The sequence below is a fragment of the Pogona vitticeps genome, chromosome 1 (assembly GCF_051106095.1).
Source record: "Pogona vitticeps strain Pit_001003342236 chromosome 1, PviZW2.1, whole genome shotgun sequence".
NCBI lineage: Eukaryota > Metazoa > Chordata > Lepidosauria > Squamata > Agamidae > Pogona > Pogona vitticeps.
The window spans coordinates 286,449,411-286,473,767 of NC_135783.1; the positions used below are offsets into that span (position 1 = coordinate 286,449,411).

The 24,357-nt window shown below is 40.3% G+C and overlaps 1 protein-coding gene and 1 long non-coding RNA gene across 4 annotated transcripts in view; one reads left to right on the top strand and one right to left on the bottom strand.

Moving 5' to 3' along the window:
* The window catches only part of LRRC4C (leucine rich repeat containing 4C), a 949,507-nt gene that overhangs the window by 422,188 nt on the left and 502,962 nt on the right, over positions 1 to 24,357 (bottom strand). For 2 of the 3 annotated variants that reach the window (XM_072985958.2, XM_078389277.1), the window contains exon 3: positions 11,495 to 11,635. The gene's annotated coding sequence lies outside the window, so the exon portion shown is untranslated. Of the gene's footprint in view, positions 1 to 11,494; positions 11,636 to 16,516; positions 18,386 to 24,357 lie in introns of those variants that run through there. The other variant, XM_072985960.2, reaches the window with a different exon arrangement.
* LOC144587862 (uncharacterized) lies at positions 18,573 to 21,811 on the top strand. The gene is made up of 2 exons (XR_013543050.1): positions 18,573 to 20,565; positions 21,619 to 21,811. It is a non-coding gene; the product is annotated as an uncharacterized LOC144587862 (long non-coding RNA).

Consider the following 24,357-nt stretch of genomic DNA (forward strand, 5'->3'; position numbering starts at 1 on the left):
TCCCCAGTCTAACTTTTTGCCTGGGAGCTCAAAAACTGCATGCTGGAAGCTGCTCTTTTTTCCTTGAATGATAGATAGCAAGCCAAGTGAGCTACAAAATTCACTGGGTAACCTTGGGCCAGTAACACTCTCACCATCTGAAATATCTCACACAGTTGTTGTGATGGTACAATTAGAAGACAGAGACCGCAGTATGCCAGTTTGAGCTCACTGGATTAATATGAACATAATAAACAACAAACAAACACATAAGAGTATCAAGGACAAAGGCTAAAATCTTCCACCTCACTCAACATTCAACACTTCTATATAGTTGCCTTTCTCATGGTAGATCATTCTCTTCAATAAAGTCATGGTTCTCCAATCTAATTGACCAGAGGCGCACAAAATGTGGTTGAACTATGAAAATACAGAGTACCTTTGAGCATGTATGGGATTTTTTCCCCTTGCTACCGATCAGAATGCAAAGCCCTATATAGAAAATTAAGAGTAGGTCGGAGTTTGTGATCAGGCACCTCTGTCTTAAGGTTGTTACAGGGATGGTCCAAGAGCATAAATATGAGCATAAGTATGAGTGCTTTGGTTTTCACATTTGTCAGTAATACTCAAAGAAAGCATATCTCTTTAAAACTGCCTGTGCATCTGCCTAGCACTGTACATGCTAGTTTTGCCTCCATTCATTTCAGAACTTCCAGGCAACTTGTGAAATCACTCTCCATTTTCTACTCTTACTGCAATTCATCAGCCTTTCTTAAACATAGCCAAAGTGTGTTCTTAAATTGCTGAGAAATGGGATAAAACAGAAGCCAAAGGAAAACCATTCACAGCTGACTCCTGAAGCTCATCATGAGAATGACCTCCAGGTGTTGTGCTGTCATGCTGGAAATGAATGCGAAGTGAGCAAAGGCAACCACATTTGCTGTTTGATATTGCCCCTGTGTACCCTTAGCCCCATTCGCCAGCCTGTCATTCTAAACAGCAAACAGGAGGGCAATTCAGCTCCTCCCTGTTTCTCACTGAAAGAAGAAAATGTTTTTTGACTTAGATGTCACTGCCTGCAACTAGCAGGAGAAGAGTGATGAGATCAGCTTGAAAGCTTTCCGTTAGACAAACAAGGAAAGAAGGCATTTCTCTCTCACACGCTCTCTCTCTTGCCATCAAAATCACACCCACTCTGTGGGAAGGTGACCTCCATAAAAGGGATTTTTTTTATGACAGAAAGGGAAGCTAAAATCGAAAGGGCTGAAAACAGTAGCACCCCCCTCAGTTTAAAAGTACATGGAAGCATATGTAAAAACTGCATGTGTTCCTATCCTGGAAACTGTGCATAATAAATCAGTAGATTGGTCTCTTCTCAATCTGTCTCAGTTTCACATACATCCAGCACAAACTACTTCCCTCCTGTTTCTGAATAAGTCACAAAATAGGGATGTGGTGGCGCTGTGGGCTAAACCACAGAAGCCTGTGCTGCAGGGTCAGAAGACCAAGCAGTCGTAAGATCGAATCCACGCGACGGAGTGAGCGCCCGTTGCTTGTCCCAGCTCCCGCCAACCTAGCGGTTCGAAAGCATGCAAATGCGAGTAGATAAATAGGTACCATCTCGGTGGGAAGGTAAACAGTGTTCTGTGTCTAAATCACACTGGCCATGTGACCATGGAAAGATTGTCTTCGGACAAACGCTGGCTCTATGGCTTGAAGAGCGGGATGAGCGCCGCCCCCTAGAGTCGGACACGACTGGACAAAAATTGTCAAGGGGAACCTTTACCTTTACACATAATTCTACTGGGAAAATAAGCAGAAACACAAAATATGTCTTTTCTTACACCTTATGCACATAGAAACAAATTTTAACTCAAACTAGACATGTCTAATTATATTGCATTTTAAAATACACATTGTAGCTGTATTGTGTTATGTTCTTTTGAGCATGAAATCAAATAGTCAGTGTGTTCAAATTCTCCTTTTAGACCTGGATGAAGTTTTTAAAAGTTGCTCTTTTGGACTATAGCTCCCAGAATCCTCCAGCTAACATGTACCTCCCTCCACCAGTGAGAATGCTATGTTATGGTATTGGTTCTCCTTTTATTAGATCTATGGTTCTTGTTGTATTATGTAATGGCTTATGAATATTTATGTTGCTGAGAGGCGGAGTCAAGAGAGATGCTATAAGAGAGTCAGAGGGGAGATTAAGTCAGTTAGAGAAATGTAAGAGTCAGGCAGGAGAGAAAAGCCAGACAGAGCAATAGAGTGTGTAGTTTGGGAAATTTAGGTGTGATTAACTACTGGAGATATTTATGAATCTCTGTAATCAATAAACCAAAGTTTTATTTTAAAGAAATTGAACTGTGGACCTGAATCTTTCTGAAGTAATGGTGATTTAGAGATCACCTGGTGGCAGCAAGTATAAAAGAAGAGAGTATTTGCCTTCCTGTTCTCTGAGGCTTGAAGGTCAAGCAAACGGGCACGAGGGTGGACATCACAGTTAGTTTCTATCAGATTTCACTGCTCATGAGTTTACCCCATTGGAACTGGAATTTTTAGGATAGCTTTTCCAAATTCTGTTTCCACTATATGGTGGAGGAGGATAATGGGGCTGTAAACAATGTAGAATAATCAGTAGTCCAACACTAAAATAGGCCAACCAGCATAATAGAAAATCAGAATCAAAACTTTATTTCACTGTATAAACTAGTGGCAAGCTATGCAAAGCAATCTGGTTAGTAAATGTTGTCATGTGCCATCAAGTTGCTTCCAACTTACGGTAACCCTGTGCATCGATTACTTTCTAAAGGTCTTATCACTAACAGCCCTGTTCAATGTCTTGCAAACTAAAGGTCATAACTTCCTTTACTGAGTAAATCAATCTAAAATAATATTCTACCGTGAGTCACATTCTGAAATTGGCCTGTTGTATAAGAGAACACCACTCTGTACATTTTCCCCAGAGTATTCATACCGTTATGACTTAGATAATTTAAGGGCTTATTCCTCATTAGTTCCTGCCAGTTCAGACTTCATTAACAGGTGAAGGTAGATTATCTTGGACCAGTGGGGCCCTAACTTTGCACAGAGTGGATGTGGATATATCATCCTGTGAATGGAAAGGTCCCTTCTGTTACCAGACATTAGTGACATCTAATAGAGGCTTCTACTGAAGGATGGGGGAAGCTAACTTTTGATGATTCCACACATCTGCTGCAGCTTGCAGTTTCACTCTGCCTGGAGAATCCCTGAACTTCCAGGAGTGGTCGATGGGAGAAGAGACAAATAACACTCCTCCGCTTTCTCCAGTGGGCAGAAGATTTTCTCCCTGATAAATTACAAATTATGAGGTCCAAATAGTTTCCAGGCAGTGAAGACTGAATTTGGTAAATTCAAGCTGAGAAAATCCCTCACCCACTTCTATTCTTTCCTGTTGTTGCTATGTGCTATCAATCTGTGTCTGACTTATAGTGATCTCAGTATGGTTTTCAAGGTATTTGAGATATTTCATGATTTTATCACTGCCTCCCATAGGTTTCTATGGCCAAGGTGGAGATTTGAATCTAGCTTTCCTGACTCCTAGACTGATTTTCTATGCATTACACCACACTGGTTTACCACTCTTAGCATCTAATAAAGAATGTTCTTTTGCTTTATTTATATAGCTACAGGTAAAGAAAATATCTACATCTACATTTTGCTCTCTGAAACCTACCTCCATTTTTTCCATCTTTGCTTCGTGGTATTATATGTTGAGACTTTGTTTTTCCCTCCCATATTGGAATTTGTCCCCATTTCAAGCATTTTATTCTAGTGTGCACATTTATTTATGTTTCATCCAATCTACACATTTTACCACATTGACTAAAACTTGTTGGTGTGATTCCAACCCTCTCTTCTCCCCCCCCATGGATTTTGAAATACAAGCACTGTTTTGTGAACACTTTATTTGTCCCAAATGTCATCTTAGAAATGTGTTAATTCTCAAGATGCAGAGTATTTCCTCTCAGAATATTGGGTAGGTGTGAAAAGGCTACTTTGTGGCAATACTGTTGAGGCCAGCAAAAATATTTTCCATCTCTAACAGGAGAAAATAGACACTCAATAAATAAAGACTTGATGTATACAATACTTCCAAGAAACTAAAATTCTCCAAAGGTGATGGCCTCCTTAATTTGTACTGTCCCATAATGAATGTCATAACTACATATGTAGTAATTTTTCACCAGGAGAGATTACTGTGTGCTAGCTGTTCAAAATTTATCTAGTGGATGAGTCTACTCAGCAAAACTATATTTTACTCAGTTATATATACAAACGTCCTCCCCCCACACACATGTAAAAGCATACACAGAGAAACATTTTACTCTGGAGAAGCTGAGCAGCAGCTTTCCATTGAATATGCTTATGTCAGGGCTTTGGGTTTATCAGTGCTTTCCAGGAACAAGTGTCATAAATTCAAACTTGGATTAAGAACGCAAACCCTTTCAACTAAGAATTCTCATTTGCAGTATCATTGCTTGAATTCCCTTGGGTTATGTAATTTACAGATTCATCATAATGGGTTCCATGCAGTGACAACACATGTTCTGGAATTGCTTCTTATGAGCTATTGGGCAATTTCCCCACAGTTAGACTGTGATCAAAGTATCTGTCACACAGATATATAACCATCTCCCAACAGTGTCATTTTACCTATTTTTTTAAAAGTCATCACAGATGATGCCAGAGAAATCATCTGAGCATTCAGGGGTGGCAAACCTCTGGCACTCCCAGATGTCCTGGACGACATCCCCCACAGGCTAGGGATTCTGAGAATTGAATCCCAAAACATGAATGCCAAAGGTTCACCACCCCTGAAGATGTTCCCAAAATATTATATATAAAATTCACAATTTCTGTCTTCTGTATGTGGATGACACCTGGGTGAAGGTCAAGATTCAGGAAGTACAGGCCTTCACAGACCATATGAATGCAGTGGTCTGTGAAGGCCCAAAATATCAAGTTTACCAGGGAAGACACCAAAGACAATCATCTGTACAGTCATAATAGGATCCAACAGCAGCTTAGGAATAGAAATCTACAGAAAACCTACACACACTGATCACTACCTGTGATTTGACTCTCGTCATCCATTAGAACATGAACTAGTGGTCATCACGATGCTAAATCACAGAGCAAGAAACTTATCCACCTCCACAAAAGCCAAGAAGAAGGAAGTTGGACATCTGAAGACAGCCCTTATTGCCTGTGGATATCCAAAATGGGCCTTTAACAAGGCAATGTTCCAATTCAGGAAGACAGTGGAACAGTCTGGTCATTCCTTACAGGGCAGCTGTGTCTGAAAAGCTCAAAAGGATGTTTGCCAAACAACACATACTTGTGCACTTCAAACCTACAAACACACTAAAGCAAAGACTCGTCCACCCAAAACACCAGTCACCAAAACATAATAGGAGCAATATAGTATATGCAGTCCAAATGCAAAGAAGAGTTTTTGGAGCTGTACATTGGAGAAACCAAACAGCCACTAAACAGAAGATTGGCCCAGCAGAGGAGAAGCAGTGGCTCAGGACTAGAGATGGGGACAAATTAAAAAAAATGGTTATCCATCAAGGTTAACGGATCAACGGATACAAATATACGAATATTCTTCGACAAATCGATGAATCAAGCCGTCAATCTGTCTTTGCTTTAAATGGCTATAAAACTGGACCCCAACCACCTAGAGACACCAGATGTGCAGGGAAGCTTCATTGGATACTTTTCTACAACTGCTGAAAGTTTGGTGAACATTGGATGATGGACCCCTGATTAATATAGTCACAAACAGGACCCCCCAGGAAAGCTCCCTCCAGGTACTTAGAGAGTCCAGAATCACAAAGGAGCTTCCCATGTCTTTCCCCAACATGCCTGGCAACTTTGGTGAAGATTGGATATCAGAAATCCAGGTTATTCACCCAGAAATTGGGTTCCCCCAGGAGTCTTTACCACAAGTCACAGAAGCTCATTCTGGGAGTGGTTGGGGGCTATGGTAGGGAAAGGAAGGGGTGGCCTACCCACCCACCCCTTCCTTTCCCTACTTTAGCCCCCAACCACTCCCACCGACACCCCCTTACCTTAATAGCTGCTGCTGAGGTCTCCATCAGGCCTCAGCAGCCACAGAGTGTTTAAAAAGGGAGACTGGCTGTCCTTTGTGAAGATGGCGGCTGTGGCTTCATTTAGGGTAGGGAAGCTGCAGCTGCCATCATTGCAAAAGGCAGCCTGGATTCCCTTAAGGCAGGCTAAGGGAATCCAGGCTGCCATTTGCAAAGATGGCAGCTGCAGCTTCCCTACCCTAAATGAAGCTGCAGCTGCCATCTTTGCAAAGGGCAGCCAGTCTCCCTTTTTACATGCCATGGCTTGGACTAAGCCAAGAGACCTCAGCAGTTTTGATTAAGGTAAGGGGCTGTCGGTGGGGGTGGGGGAGGGCTATGGTAGGGAAGAGAATGGGGATGGGGTAGACTGTGGTATTGGATGTCTGTGTGGGGTGGTGGCTGCCTTTCTGCCGCCGATCACCTGATCAGCAGCTGGTAGACAGAATAAGGTTGTTGTTGTTTTCCTTTTTAAAAAAATACGAAATATGAATAAAAATGGGTAAATATTCATCCCTTCATATTCGTGGGGGTCTTTGGAACCCACAAATACGGATCGATGATATTTAACAAATCGGCTATATTCGTCGGAAAAACTGATCCGTTTTTAAATCTGTCCCCATCTCTACTAAGGATCACAATCACCAGTGTTCCTTCATCTGAAGGACAAAGGACACTCATTTGATGATCAAATGTACTCATTTTGGACTGAGAAGATAGGTGGTTTGGGAGAGGCCATACCTATGGATATAGAAAATCCCTTACTCAACAGGGATGGAGGCCTTAAATACAACCAGTCTCCTATTTATCATGCTGCCCTTTCATCAGTCCCCAGAAAGATCAGGACCAAACTCAACAGGAAGACCATTGTTAACAACTGTTAATGGCCCATGACAATGGGTGGAGAAGGACTGCAGAAGTAGGATTTTCATTCACCCCCCCCTTTGTCTCGCTAAAGACTTGATTCAGACTAGTCAGAAGTGAAACCAACATGGAGGATATATCAGGGATCTCTTACCAACTCTCCTCAGACTGAAAAAGCTACTTGGATGAGTAGCAAAATGTTTCAACCTAACAAGAAAGAAGTCCAGTTGCCATGACTCAACTTCCAGATAACCTCACCTGAATGATTGAGAATCTTCACAGCTAAAGGCAAGATAAACCTTTCTAACACAGAAAGGAATAAAGTAAGTAGTCAACAGAAATTAAATATGACTTTGCAAAAAAAACCCCAAAACAACAACAACAAAAAAACCCACACCTAACAATGTTGGTATCTGTAGCCAAAAAAATCCAAGTTCTCAGAGGAGTTTCAGTACATACGTATGGGGGCCAACATAATTTTCTCTGTAGCCATCATAGAGGGAGGCTTTGGGCAGGACTTTCTAACTACAAAGAATTGTGAGATTGGTAGTCTCTCTGCTAATTATGCTCCTCTGTACATTGTGGCTCTGAAAAAATACTAATCCCATAACTGCTTGTAACTTTCATGGAGTTTAGCAAATTCCATCCTTTGGTCTACAGGCAAGGCAGAATATACATGTTGATCTATTTTCTCTATAGAAATAAATTAATCTATCTGATCAAAAGCCTTTAAGAGCTGCTGACTCAAGCTATAACCTGTAATTAAAACAGAGTGCTAAGCTGTGCAATGGAAATAGTGCAAAACCTCACTTTAGAAACAACACACTCCTATCTAAGCTAAATAAATTACATCAGGAAAACATAGACACTTCTCCCAGAGGAAAAATCTGTTCTTTTTTTACAAAAAAAAAATTCCTGCCTTATTTCAGCAGCAAAGAATATATATTCAGAGCTGAAAGAAATACATGCTTCTACCATAGTCTCTCATCCTATGCATCCAGGCGCCCCTGAATCCTTGATTGGTTCTTGGCATTAACAATAATTGGTGACCTTTATTTTTCAGGTGCTGTTATTATTACAGTTCTTCACCAAGCATTACCCTACGGGATATCACCTGGCCATATGTTTGCATCACTCACAAGGCTGCCCCATGCTGGTTTCACAATTTCCCAAAATCAATGGCTTTTAGAAAGAGGAATAAAATAAGCACGTTTATTTATTCTGAACATTTTTCTTTTTTCCCCCAAACAGTCTGCAAATGTTAACTTTAAATAGCCACAGAAGTCATATCACAAAATATACAATTTTGTAGTGATTTTTTTTTAAAGCCAACCACATAATTTTACCACATGGTAGGTTATTTAAGAGGCATTTCTTCCTGCAATAGTTTATTTCAAATTGTCATGACTGCAAAGAATTGTGCTTCATGGATTGTGGTGCATGCCCCCCTCCACTCTCCAGAGTAGACACACAAAAATGTCATGCCAGTTTTCTATGTTTGGGTGGGCAGAATCATCATCATCATCATCATCATCATCATCATCATCATCATCATCATCACCACCACCACCACCATCATCATCATCATAGATGGGCATGAAATGGTTCATCCTAGTTTGTAAAGGCCCCCTCCCCTGCCTCCTCTGACTCACCGGGAGAGCTTGCTTGGTTTTTTCCTAGGTAGAGAGCACCCAAAAGTTATTTACCATTCCCTTCTTCTGGGGGCATCCAGGGACTGTGCAGCTCACTGAAGGCCACACAATCTGGCTCCACAGTGAGATGCCTAACACAATAAGGTATCCAACCAGCCTAGAATCAATCTCACAATGGCCCGTGTCATCTTGCCTACTTATATTAGTGCAAGGCAAAGTGTTGTGACTTTTGGAGGTGAATTGCTTTAAGTTAAGAAATCAGTGTGGCTATTATTTGTTGCATATTGATCTGTGTGATTCAGTGTGAAACTAAAGATTATTTCTTCATCTGGAGCACTTTGCCTTCAAAAGTTATGCCATCTGTGCAGGGGGAATACACCTATTGTATTCTTAGTACACAATTTACTATATCTCTTATATGTAATAGTGTACCTCTCATATTTTTTTGAATCATGTACAGTATAACATAATATCCATTGTGTGGATGGTGTCGCTGGATACCTCCCTTGAATTTTCTCAACTTCCTCTTTCCAAAAACTCATATTTTTCCTACTGGCAGTACTAAATTAAGTGTGGAGAGGGCAATGTCTACCCTTTACTCCCTTTGCCTTTCCAAATTTAAAATTGACCACAAAACCCAGTCCCTTCCTATACAATTATTCCTTTATCCAGAGTGCTTAGAATTCAAAACAGAGATTCTCTAATAGCCCAAAGGCCTCAAAAGCTGGCACTCATTCTGAAAGGGTATCTAAAACCACATTTATATTGGTAAATAAACTGCATCGAGGAATGATTTTTCCACCAATATCACTTCTGCCATCTCTTCATTTGTTATTATCACTAACCTATACAACACCAATATGGAAGAGAACTACTGTATTTGCCGGTGTATAAGACGACTGGGCATATAAGACGACCCCAACATTTCCATTCAAAATCTAACATTCATTATATACTCGCCATATAAGACTACCCCTCCCTCTGCCTTTTACCCCGCCGCAGAGGCCAAAGAGGGAAGAGAAGGAAAGGATGTTTCTGGGGCGGGCTACCAGCTGGCTTGAGGCAGAGGCCAGCGCCTGCTCACTCGTCCAGCCTCCGGAAGTGTCCTTGGGAGCCTGGTGCAGCGGCAGCGCTGGCGACGAGCGGAGCGGCGCTGGCTTGTCTCAGGTGTCGTTTGCTTGCCAGCTTCTCTCTGCCCGGGCAACATGGTGGTAGGTCACGGGGAAGAAGGAGGTGACGCTGCTGCTGCTGCTTTCCGTGAAGGCAACTATGCGAGGAAGTGACTGAGTTGGTGGGGACCAAGCTCCGCCCATTTCCCGGGCTGGGCTCACCTCTCCATGCTGCTTCCTGCTGGGTCATGCAGTGCCTGAGAGCCAGAGCCGCCCGCTGCCTCCTCTTCTTCCTCCTCCTCCTCCTCTTCCTCATTCACCTCTCCTCTTTCCTCCTTGCGCTACATGCTGCCCGCTCTGGGTGCACCCGGCGTATAAGACAAACCCCCCCCCCACTTGGAGGCATGTTTTTCAGGGCAAAAAAGTCATCTTACATGCCGGCAGATATGGTAGATGCTTTCTAACAACAGCTCAAATGATTCAATACAGAATTGAGTGCCATCAACACATAGACGTTCCAATTAATATAAGAAAATCTAGATAGTTTAGCAGTCACACAATGCAAAGGGCCAGTGAGAAGTCCAAGTGAATCAACAGAGATGAATATATACAATTTTAACTTCTCAGGAACCTTGTCTCCTATATATTAAGGCCACTGGAGTTGATGGTGTTGCCTAGTTGTAGCAGAAGTCAAACTGGCATGGTTCAGCTAATAATACTCAGAGCAACTCCAGTTGCTAACGAACCAACCAGATTGAGAGTGGAACAGAGGGTGGCTGGAACCTAAGACTGAATTTATTTATTTATTTATTTATTTATTTATTTATTTATTTATTTATTTATTTATTTATTTATTTATTTATTTATTTTATTTATACCCCGCCTATCTAGTCATTTTGACCACTCGAATTTGGATTTGCCTCTTTTTTTAGATGGAGAATGAGGGCATGCCTCTTCCCATTTCTGCTTCCATGGAGGAAGAATAGGGACACATTCTTCTCTGCTGCAATACAGTGGAAAATGATGGAAATGTAATGGGAAAGGTACATGTGATTTAACGGAGTGGGTTCTTCTGATCATCTTAATCAATGTTCTTTTGGTTGCATATGGTGTCCCCTCAACTGTCCTGGTGGTATTCTGAACCTTCTATTTCTCAATATGATCAAAATATTGCAATTCCTATCAGTGCATTTTTGTGTTCCTTTTCAATTTCTGAAAAATATTGACTTGACAAAGGAAAGGACTACTTTGAATTTTGCCGTGACACTGCTTAGAATACAGCAACTTCCATTTCAGGCTAAGCACAAAAATCTTCATTTGGCTGCCTCATCAAGCTGCCAGAGCCAACTTCAGAGCACACATGGGGGGGGGGGTAGAGGGAGGAAGAAATAAACAATTTCCCAAAACATTATGTTCTGTGATAATGTCACAATTGGCACCCACCATCAGAACACAGAAAGCTGTCAACAAACTCAGACACATCGATGAGACTCATGTAGATGAGCCTGGCCTCCTGCTATTTCAGCTTTGCTGAAGTGTCCAGAATCATCAATGTGAAAATCAGTTTAATATCAATTCCCCAGAAATAAATTGTCACCAGCAGTAATATTACTCAGGGTTGTTTTCATCCTTTTTCTAACAGACTGCTAAAAACAAATGACATGGATAAAATAGAAATTGCAGACAAGATTGCAGCAAAGCACATGTTATTGGAAGAGAAAATGTCAGGGAAATGAAAAAAAATGAAAATTACCTGTGCAGAGATTTTCTTCATTGCACAGCTCCCCCAATTTCCAAAATGGAGTCCATTTGCTGTTTTTATTTTATTTCCCTTTGTGTTGCTATCCTCATCAGATTGTTCAAAGGTATTTCTTTTACCTCCCCCAACGTGGACCTGGTTGGAAAAGAAAAATGTTACAACAGTCAATTTCTTGAATAATCTCCTTAAAAAATATTGATGAACTCCCAACACTTCATGATTTAGACACAAAATAGCATACAATACACACTCTCTTTAAAAAAAAAAAAAGCAGATTGTAGTACTGAATTGGCAGATTTAGGAGGAGATCATAGGAATTTCTAAAAAGATAGCTATTTCTTCCCGGTGATGGAGGGAAAGAGATTGAAAACAACCGGCGTATCTAACATTGAAGCAGTTGGTTGATCAAAATCAGAGTTCTGAAGTAACATGTTAAAAAATAACTTGGTTATCATTGCTCACTGCATTTCAGAATCGCAACGATCAACACAGTTCATTTCTAATAGCACTGTAATGATCAGGAATTCCTGAGGTTTTACACAGAGTGTCATTATTGTTATAGCTAGATAACACAAGCTAAAGCCCTAAAAGCAAAGGTCTAGTACTGTGACACTATTCTCCAATCTCTTCCACTTTTACAGTCATGTGAAAAGGACTGGGCCATTTCAGCTACTTCTTATGAGGAGGAAATAGTGGAGATGGGGATGAAATAGCAAAGGAAGGGGCACTTGTGCTGCTCTTAACTTAAAAGAAGGAGTCCCCATCCCCATATCATTCAAGCATTCAAATATAGAAATGTGGCCCAGGTCTTCAACATCATACACTATAAAACCAGGCATTAAGCATGTTGTTGCCTCAGTATACCTAGCATTATATCACAGCAAATGTGGGATCTGCTGTATCATTGCAGTTAATACTTTTCATGATCAGTGTGTAAAAATTATGTCATTAATCAATATTTTGTGTTCAGGTAATAATTCTCCCTTAGTGGAGATTGCTCATCAAAGCCAATTTCTTTCTTTTGAGATAAATTCAAAATATCAGGTCAAAACAGTGGTAATTAAAAATACTAAACCTGTTGCTTACTTCTATTTATTCTTTAAAATATATCATCAAACTTTCGTTAATATTAATGGAAGCTATGACAGACATTATGTCAGAAAAGCCTAGGAAGATCGTTTTCAAACTTTCCATATTGTTTTATTAAATTTCAAATGAGTTCCATATCTTTTATTACTTGAACCTTCAAGAAGAAGGTTAGTATGTACTATCTCTGAGAATTGCATCCAGTAAAAAACAAGAAAGGAAATATTTCCAGGCAAGATCAGGTATTATTTATTTATTCTATATCACAGTAAGCTATTAAAAGCCACTATCTGGATGATATTTGTCCTTGTCTTTTCTTTTCAAGAATGACAAGATAATAACTGAAAATGCCCTGCTATTTGGATCAAAACACAGTACTCCGAAATTTGTTCCTGACCAATAGCCGCTGCAATGGACAATGAAGAACTATGGTCATCATTCACATCAACCTACATGGGGGTGAAAAGTATTTCAAGAAGATAAAATTACTTCTGTCCAGACATTTCCCTGGGCTAAAGATTGACAGGTTACCCATCTGTAATTGTAGTTCTTCGAGTGGACCTCTGTGATTCACACACTGGGTGATCCATGCCTGTGCAAAGCCTCATCGGAAAGTTCTAGAGCTTTTGTGGTAGCAAAAACACATTAGAATAAGGGCCTCCACCCTTATATAAGTACCTTGGTGCCAAGGCTCCCCTTTCAGTTGTATCAACCACCACTACATTAAGCAGAATGGCGTGATAGTGGGGACGATGGGTGGGATGTGTGAATCACAGAGGTCCACTCGAAGAACTACAATTACAGGTGGGTCACCTGTCGTTCTTCTTCGTGGCCTCTGTGAATCACACCCTGGGTGACTAAAAGGCTTTCTTACCCAGAGGCAGGGGGTCATGCCAAGATAGAGTCTAGAAGGCCGTGTCAGATCAAGTCTATAATGCTGGATGAAAGTGGACAGCGGTGCCCAGATGGCAGAGACACAGATGTCTGGTAGAGGTACACCACGTAGGAATGCCATAGAGGTTGCTACTGCTCTGGTGGAGTGAGGGTGAATCACCTTTGGGACTGGTTTGCGTGCCAGCTGATATGCGACGTGAATGGTTGAAGTGACCCATCTAGATATAGTTTGAGACATCACCTTGCAATCTTTAGTAGGTGGTTGTTGACTTATGAAAAGTCGAGGTGAATGCCTGAAAGGTTGGGTGCGTTGGACATAAAAGGCAGTGTTTACTTTAGACGCCTAACGTCTAGAGTATAGCGGATTATTTCTTGAGTTGTGGACGGTGACGAGAAGAAGGAAGGAAGGATAAACAGCTGAGAGAGATGGAACTGAGATACAAGTTTGGGGAGGAAAGAAATATCCATGGATAGTATGACTTTGTCTGAAAAAAAAACTGTAAATAAGGATAGTCGTGGCATAAGGCCACTAAATCAGTAGCTCGTTGAGCTGAGGTGATGGCGAAGAGGAAAACTGTTTTAAAGGTAAGTAGCCATAAATCAGTGGATTGTGAGGATTTGACAAAAATAGTTTGGAGCTGGTTGTTTTTGAAGAAATAGAGCTCCAGGATAATGGACTCTGTAGAGGTTATTGATTCATTTAGACATGGTATGGGAAGTGGCTGGTTTTGTCCAGGATCCTTGAGCGGTACTGAGTAGAGACGGAAGCATCGAGATGTGTACTGGAGTAGTATCTTTAGAGATTGGGCCATATAGATGATTGGCTCGTTCTGTCAAAGGACGGTGGATTTGGAGATTGAGAGACTTAGCTATACGGATCATAAGTTGGGCGTAATTTTGGATGTCTTCCACCGGTGATGGTGGATCGTCATCAACAAGGTTGGATTTCAGTGAGGTAAGTAATACTGATGGCGTCTGAGGTCTGCATCTGTGATTGGAATAATCGGGATCGTGCCAGGAGTCAACAGATTGTCGATCGATTTTGGTGTCAATAGGTTGAGTGCCATAGTATTGACATTTGTGGCTCAATGTTGATGGAAGCAGCATGTCCATGGGCATTTGTTGTTGTTGAGGATTTTTTATATAGAGAGATGTCATCTGAGTGTCCATGGATGTCATTTGATATGGTTGAACATTAAACTTGGGGTCATAGTGATCTCGAGTTCAATGGCTTGGTTCTATCGGGCAATGGAAATCGTGCATCGATAGAGGGACAAAACAATTGTCCATGGACCAGGATGGATATTGAGGATCATCGATATCAGAGCCTGTGTCTCAGTGATGTCAAAACAGAGGTCATTGACCAGCTGGTAAAGCAGCGGAGTATATAGATGCTGGAGATGCTGATTGAGAGGAATGGTTTCCCTCATCTGGATTAGCAGGAAAATATTGGGAGGCTGCAGCTGTAAAAGCCTTGCATGTAGAAGAAATTTGGTTGACTGTCCTGGGTCTTTTAGGTGCCAGGTAGGGGGCAGGTTGGAGTTCATGTGGGTCCACCATGCGAAGGTATAGCCAAGCTGGATAGAGCAACTGGCTGATTGGCGGTTGCAGTTTGTCTGGTCGAGCACTGGTCAGGGTAAATGGCAACCCGATGAGAGTGCTGAATGCCATGCATGATGAGCCATGCATGATGAAATAGATGGATTTAGGGACTGTTGGGGCCGATGTCTCTGAGGAGGACAATCAGATGTTACCAAATAAGGTATGGTCTCTAGTTGTTGTTCAGAGTTGACTCTGTCAGCTGAAGCAACTACAGAAGGGTTGCTCAAAAGAACAGAGCGTTGAGGACTAGGAGTAGAAGATGTTAATCAATCGACTCTGGCATCCCATTCCAATGATTGGGAGCAGGATTGGTGAGAGGGGATTCCATCATCGTCAGAAGGGGAAGAAATAGAGATTGATTTGGTGGTTTGTTGAGGCTGCTGAGGAATGATTGCATCTTTAGATTTATGCTGTTTAGGTCTTTACGTGAAAAGGCTCTGGAATCGAAGAGGCTTCGGTGGACATTTGATGTTTAGTGGAGGGATTAGATATCAAGGATTTCGGTATCAAACACTTCAATTTATGGGTTTTTGAAGTTTTAGATGAAGTGGATGGAGCGTTGGAGTGGGATGGTGTATTCAATGCATGTTGTTTTGAGGCTTCAGAAAGAGCCTTCTCCATTGCTTTGGTTTGTGAGGTGGCCTTACAAGGAGGTTGGGCCATTTTGGTTGGTTGAAGGGATTGTTCCCAAAGATGGAGTTTTAATCTGGATAAGGGAGAATGAAGGAGTCCATGCTTGAAGTTCTTACAATGCTGGCAGGAGGACGTCTGGTGTGCCTCTCCCAAGCAAAAAAGACACTTGGCGTGGCTGTCGGAGAGTGGTATTTTGTTATCACAGGCCACATAGTGTTTAAATGGGCCCAAAGGGGCCATGAATAGAAAATAATTTGAGGAGAAAAAAACATGATTGAGGGGGTGCTGCTTTGGCCGGAGGCCGTGCGAGGTAGAAAGGAAAAAAATGTGTGGTGATAATGAATTTGATCTAAAAGTTTAAAGGAAAAAAGCTTGATAACAGGAAGGAATCAAAAATAATCTCTTTTTCTTTTACTCACAGAAACAGAACTATGAGGCTCTCAACGCGGTGGCTGAAAGAAACTCAAAGGGGAGCCTTGGCACCAAGGTACTTATATGAGGGGAGAGGGGCCTTATTCTAATGTGTTTTTTGTTACAGCAGAATCTCTAGAACTTTCCAATGAGGTTCTGCGCAGGCGCGGATCACCCAGCGTGTGATTCACAGAGGCCATGAGGAAGAACTACCTTTGTGCTTGATACCAGGATTCCACACAGATCCTCAAACAAGCAGAAAGCTAAATCAAAGTCTGGGTTTCTGCATTCAAAATGCAGTGTCTCTATCCCATGTTATATTATGGATGCAATGAGCAGCACTGTGCAACTGTTTCTTCACTGAAGAAAGTAATTATTTCCATTACTCACTATATTTGGACTACAAGATGTCATTACTCCTACTTCATCTGCAGGAGTACTGCATTCCCATTTGCACATGTTGCTGTCCCTCAATATAGGCGAAGTAATTCTGTTCACTGTATAATATACTGTAGAATTCTGGTCATTGTATAAAGCACTGTAAAAAACACATTACAAAGCAAAGCTTTTTGTGGCACTTCTTTCCCATATGCATTGAACTGTAGCCTACCACACATATGATAGGATTGGTTAACCCAACATATCAAATGCTAGAATGGCTGGAATTCTATAGATGGGTATTCTTGTGAGTACTGATTTTATTAGACAGATTGAACTGCCATAGAACTGCTGCCTGTTTGGGAACAGAGGGTATGAAAATGGGGAGGGCCAGGGAAGTCTGAAAAATGGAAACACCAGGTAGCCTCAGCTCAAGGTTATCAAGAAAGCAAGACAAGATAGAGGACTGTGAATTGTTTGTATTTCCTGCCTCTGCTTCCTTTCTTTCCCTCCCAAATTCTGAAACAAATCAGCTTTTTGGAAATATAAACCTACATCTAAGGAGTTTCCTTCCTGAAGAAAGGGAGATTCTGTGTGCACTTGCACTTACTTCAGTTGTTGTGCTTCATTTCTCTACTTCACAAATTTAAGAAAACTATTCTGCCTCTTTGATTATTTCTGCACCTTGGGCTGCCTCTCTTGTTCTACTGCATCTGTACTTTCTCCCCACATCCCCTGCAACTTCCAAAGCAAATCACCACAGTTCCCCATAGCTCTGCAGCTCCTCCTGCTCCCCCCCCCCTTGGGGCTGGCCTCTCTAGTTTTTCTGATCACCTTTCCTTCTTGCTGACTTTAAAATTCCTCCTAGTGCCCCAACAAAGAGAGGAAGTGGGGTATGGTAAATGAATCATTAATATAACCCTTCCTCTTCTCCACTTCTGCTCAGAGAAGGGATCAGTAACACACTCTCATTAGTCAATTACATGGTTGTTACAGGCCTCAAAGTAACTCTGTCCCACCTTGTTACTGCAAAAGGTAACAAAATAATTTATTACAAGTGGCATGTTGTATTGCCAAAGAGATACATCACAAGTAATGTGTTACTTTTAAGCTATACTTTGTCATCATAGGAACAGGAGTTCTGTCTTGCTGAATGCCTGATTTGGAGCAGTGTTTGATACCATGTTGTACTTCTAGAACACGAGCATGATATGACATGATATGACATGATATGATATGGCATGATATAATATGATATGATATGAATCCATTACTTCTAGTGTTCATCAGAATATAAAGTGATACAGAGGTGGATCGAAACATTTAAAAAGTAATTAATTAAGTCCAGCAGTTGCCATATTTTGATTCTTGCTCAAAATTGGAATAATCATGAATCAGAACTTTACACTGAACTCTCTCCCAGCACTACTAGATCTATTAAATCATGATTTAAAATGGATTGCAGAAAAGTTCACACATTTGGATTCACATTTGGATTCCTATCAGCGTTATGTCAACTGCAGCTATACTGTAAATTGTTAAAAGGTGGAAGCAGCTGTTTGCATTCCAACAGATGCATGATAAGAGAGGGTTTGAGATATTGCACTTATAGAGGACATAATTAATAAAGGTGAGAGATGATTTATTATGAATTCCCAAGTTTCTCATTTTTACATCAGTTTGCACAATATCGTATCATTTGTTATTGGCTTCTGTGGACTACCTCTAACCAAATCAAATGCAGCAACTCAGGGGGAGGTGGAGAAAAAGCCTGGAACCCTTAGTAACAATACCGTCATACAATTCCCAATTGTGAAAACATTTATGCTTTTTGGAAATTTACACAAAGAAGCATCCAATTTGCCCTTGCCATAAGAGAGTATCCATCCATCCATCCATCCATCCATCCATCCATCCATCCATTCATTCATTCATTCATTCATTCATTCATTCATTCATTCATTCATTCATTCATTCATTTATTTATTTATTTATTTATTTATTTATTTATTTATTCCTTCCTTCCTTCCTTCCTTCCTTCCTTCCTTCCTTCCTTCCTTCCTTCCTTTGGTTCCACCACCACTCATTAACTCTTTTGGAATTAAGTCAAGATGGCCTACAGGATATGCTCTTGTGCTCATGACATTCACAGTAGTCAAAAAAATACTCCTGCTAATTACATTGTGTTTGGATGAGAAGTAGTTAACTGATGAAAAAAGGAATCATCTTCTGGAATTTTCCCTTGCTTGGTGTCACCTTGCAAATGATAATGAACACAAAAGGTTATCCTGTAGACCAGTGGTTCCCAATCTTACATAACCCAGGTGTTCTTTGTCTGCAATTCTCAGAAGCCTTCACCACCAGCTGTGCTGGCCAGGGTTTCTGGAAGTTACAGTCCAAGAACACCTGGCTTGGGAACCACAAGGACACCATGGTTGGGAACCATTGCTGTATACCATCTTGGCGGCTGCCATTGGTGTTGTCAGCATTCAAGCTGCCCTACGCTATATAAAATTTGTCAACTCTTTTTCCTGCTGGAAACACAGACCTAGCATTGTGCAGCAATATTGGACCATTTTCTGGCATTTCAAATCTTGCATGCAGAAGCACAATATTTCCACATTCATAACCAGCATATTTTTTTTGAAGAATTGCATATTTTTTTTCTTTAGCTTCAAACAGTTCTTGACCGTAAAACTATGGTAGATGAAGCAAATGCAGCTTGCATATTTCACTGAATGTAAGGCAAGCATCTATTGCTGGTTCAACCAGATGTTATGCTGTCTGTATAACATCCTGAACAAATAACAACAGAAGAAATGAAAATTGTTTTGGCATTTGGCCACAATCCAGAGAGTCTTGTTCCTGCCTAGAGAAGCTACGAGTATATATGTTGCTGTGTCTCTGGAACAGATAGCTATGGAGGGGGAATTTCCCCTACTGAGCCTAGATCATATGTGAATTATATGTCTGTATTTTTCTTCCAATGCATGAGGCTTTTTCCTCACTGGAAATTGCAGGGTCATGATTAGTACTGCAACAGGTAACAAAGAATGAAAGCCCTCCTAGCCCTCCTTAGAATGGTTCTAGTCCTCATCAGAGTCTTCTTTGTGAGGGGGACTTCAAAAAGACCAAGCAGCTGCCTTTGGTTTTACAGTGATATACATTTTGACCTGTCTATTCCAATAAATAACTATATGAGTTTTTGGTTGACATCAGTGTTTTCCAACCTTGGGGACCTCAGGTGTTCTTGCATTGCAATTCTCAGAAGCCTTCACCACCAGTTATGCTGATTGGGGTTTCTGGGAGTTGCAGTCCAAGAACACCTGGGTTACCAGGGGCTGGGAACCACTGATCTAGGTCCTAAAATAGGATTTGGTAGTACCTTTATTGAACCACTAAAATAAAACAAAGAGGCAACTTTCCTGCATCCTTTTGATCAGCTGAACATTGCAGAGCTGGGGAGGTGGGAAGCAAAGTCTAGAAATGATTCTGGCTAGATGAGGAAGCTCGAGGATTGGCAGTAATAGTTTCAGCATGTGGCCAGGATATGTGTGTGTGTGTGTTGTTGTTGTTGTTGTTGTTTTGTTATTTTCTGGTTTTCTCTCCTCTGTCTTCCACTCCAGCCTAGTGAAGACTTCTGTATGACTTGAAAGCTTGCCTTTTTGTGCTAAAGAGTGCACATTTCTTTGGATTTCTCACACCACACCTTTTTCTTTTAAATCTGCATCCATAATCCATATTCATCAGTTATTAGCCTCTTGTTCAAAACAATGGAGACCACTGTTTTTAACCTGGCTACAAGTACGTATTGTGTACAAAGATGAAAGAAGTGCTTTAAAATACTCTTTTTCATTTTTTTTAATTTTTCATTTTAACTTGAAAACAGCTAGGGAAGATAGTGACACTTTGCTAAATCTCTTTTTGACTGAATTAAAATAGTGCAGCCATAGTGCTTTTGTCATTAAATGTATTTTTCTTTTCTTTTCAGTGATCACCAATAGAAAGGAAAGGGGTTGGCTGACATCAATTTATCTGCACTGAAACCAGAGAGCAGCACTGTGAGTGTTCATAGCACCTGAATTTGGTGCCTCTTAAGCAATAATTTCATTGTACTGGTAAGAATTCCCTAGATTCATGAAGAATCCCTAGATTCAGGTTTCATCTCCCCTCTTTTTCCCATTAAGAAAACCAAACCCATAAGAATAAACCATAAATGCAGGCTATTCCCATATCACTACTTCTGAAAAAGTGGCTTAAGTTATTGAATGTGTTTACTATATGCAGATGTAAAGCAGAGGTGGACAATCTGTTGGTTTTGTATTCTACTGCATATGATATTTTAAAATTCAGGGTTTTTTCTGTATCTAATTTTAAGACATTTGTGAATTTTGGTAAACTTTTCAAAAATTTTTTTAAAAAATTCAATTTTTAAAAAATAAAATTCTCTCTGCCATTTTTAAATTGAAGTCTTACTATTCCTAACATAAAGTTCCTCTGTTCTACTGCCATATGAATAAAATGTATTTCAGAAAGAAAAGAAAAAAGAGTAAGGGAAATTTATCAACACATTTGATTCAAATCCATATTTTTAAGAACAGGAATGTAAAAGTACATATTCATATGTCTTTTCCCCCCTTGTACTTGGCTTGCTAATAACATGTGTATCACATTCTAGATTTTTGAACATTGCATTATGTTGAATAGTGTAAGCTCATTTACTTTAGAAAATTTTGGGGATTTGATAAATGCCTTGATTTGGTTAAGGCTTTGGTGTGTCTTCTTAAGTGGATTAAGAGAAAGCCTCCTTGGGTCCTTTTGAGGAGAAAGGTGGGATATAAATATTTTAAATAAATAAGTAATAAAGTAAATTTGTCTGAAGTCCCACAAGTCAGTTGAAATTCATAAACCAGAAAATTTGTGGCTCCCTATTATGAAAACAATTTAAATTTTGGCATATTTGGCACACTTGGTTGGAATATGCAGGTTTAGCAGTTTCTTATGAGTGGATTAAACATGCCATATAGTAGATAAATTAATGCAAGGGTTTGGGTACTGCACCCTTTCAACATTTGTTTAATAGAACTGCCAATACTCTTTTTGATTTTTTGCAGATTGGGAAGAAATTTCCAAGTGGAGCTGCCTTTTTGGATCACATAAAGACTGCCAAATGTCAGATAAATTGGTGCTTGTGGTTATTTAGCAGCAATCTTCTTTTGAATTTTAGGGCTGTTGTGTGGTTTTTTAAGCTTGTATACAATTGTTAACAAGTATTCTATTTTTCTATTATACACAATCCAAATTCTTGTCCAGGATTTGACTCTTTTCTTTATGTTATGTGTTATTTATTTGGAACATCTTTAAAAATTACAATATGATTTTTTAAAGCTATAGACGTGGCAAAGATTAAGCAACAGTGCCGTCTGATTCAATTACGAGAAAGCCTCACATAGACACAGAGAGATTTTTATTATCCCCTTTTGTCCTTGAGTCTTTGCTGAGGTACATTATTATTTCAGCATTTGGAGAGCCACATAATCAGGACATTTGCATGATGCAGATGAACAGAGGTTGAGACATCAGCATCTCGGGGAAAATGAACTTGAGGAAAAGATCATCATACAAAGCACTGATTCCCCAAGCAGTCAGCAGAAAATGAACATATATTGACCAGTGAGTGGAATAATAGCTTTGTTGACAAGCTCATGGGAGACATTCAATCTCTACATCAAGCGGTGGAGTCAGGGAGAAAAATGAGTCATCTATGCTGTTCCCTTCTCTGTGGATACCATCTCTCCCTCTTTTACCTTGTATATACAAACTGTATATTATTTTTTACCTTATGTATATATATACTTGGCTGGATCACCTACTGAGAAGGAGTGCCTGACTGCAGAGCTAAGAGTTGTTTGTTTGCTTCTCCACTGTGCCTCCTGAGGGAAAAGCCAGCCTGTGTGGCCTTGGGAAAGTTGCACAGTTGCAGGGTGCCCCGAGAAGTAAGAAATGGTGAACCACTTTTGAGATCTGGGAAAGCCTGGAAAGGATCATCAGAAATTGGAGTCCACTAGATGATGTATAGTTTTTCTATAACTTGTGTGTATGTGTGTGTGTGTGTGAGAGAGAGGGGGGGGGAGGGAGGGAGGGAGGCCGTACTACTTCCTACAGGAGTGTTGGGCTGTATTTCACTTCCCTAACCATATGCATCCATCCACTCAAATATAAAACTCAGTTGGCGAAAGAGAACAAGGAAAGAGCCACAGGGAGATGCCTCAGTAGCTAATTACAGAAAGTAACTTCCTTTTGATGTCCTTGGCAATAAATTCAGTTGTGTGTAGAAATTTTCATTAGTGTAAACCAGTGACTGCAATAGCTATACCACCTTGGATGGTATATCCAAGTTTGGCAAGGAACTAGACATCTTCTTTGCATCTCACTTACAACCCTGACTTGTTTTGTGCCAGTGACACTTGCAGGAAAGGTTGGAGGTGGACAGACAATTTACAAGCCTCACTCTAGCTTTCCCACAGGTCATTGTGTGTGTGTGTGTGTGTGTGACAGAGAGAGAGAGAGAGAGAGAGAGAGCTCACTTCTCATATCATAAGTGAGGTTAGGAAGAAATTAAATGCTAAGTAAATAAACAAGAATGCAGACAGTGACATGTTAATATTTAAAAATTTTTTAAGGACTACTCACAAATCACTATTTATTATAATATAAACTGGTGAACTAATATTCACATATATTGTGGACAGTATTCTTATTAATTTGCATATGTCTGACCCTGAACAGAATTGCCACCATCAGTCCCTACTTGCATTTTTTTTCATGTTGGATTGAAGGAAATTTTGTGGAAGAAATGTGAGAAAATATGTTTGCAGCTTCACATGTGAAACACATTAAAAGGTAAACTCTTGAAAATGTCTTAACCTAGATGCAAAGATGGAATCTTGCTGCTCCTCTTAACAAGAATTTTATTTACTTGAACAACTCCCACAATAAGTCATTCTTCATCAACCCTAGTAGTACTAACAGGAGCTGTTATGGATGGATATGATAGAATGTGCACACTGTGTGGGCGTTGTTAAACGTCCTGCATTTCTTTTTCTTTGTCACCAATTATGTGACGAACAGCTAAAATGGAATTTGAAGCTGTGTATCTGTGATGTGTTTCGATCAGAACTATGCAGAAATGGAGGAGGATAGAATCTCACAAATCCTTTTGCCAGGAGTGAAAATCAGCCCTTCCTTCCTTCCTTCAAGTTGCTTTGGGGGGAAAGCCATAAAAGGAATTCAAATGTTTGGCTATATGAGAAGTGTTTTCATGTATAGGCTTTGGCTGCGCTTCCTTTTCTAATTGGCATTTAGTTTAGAAACTAAATCAGTTTTGGTTGCTATAGGTCTTTTGGGCTGTTTGGTCATGTTCTTAAGGTTTTTCTTCCTAACATTTCACTAGTTTCTGTGGCCGGCATCTTCAGAGAACAGTTTTGTTTCAGCGATGTCATCCTTGGTACTATATGGTTCTGGATATAGAAGCACACCCTTGAGAAAGATGATTCGTCATTGAAAACTCAGTTTTTTTGTTTCTTTGTTTTATATTCTTAATGGTCAATTAAATGCATCACATGCTCCTGCCTTTGTCTTGTTTCCATGACCATATGGCATTTTCCTTATTTTTTGCACTAAAAGTAGGGATGTTTAAAATGTATGATAATAAATTAGATTCCTTATTGTCCTCCCACGTCCTGAAATGAAGAAGTGAGACAGTGATATGGATTAAATATGGGCCACACTTTATTAAATCAATTCCGATTATAGATATCATTGTCCTCATCAAATGAGGGGGCCTGCAGTAG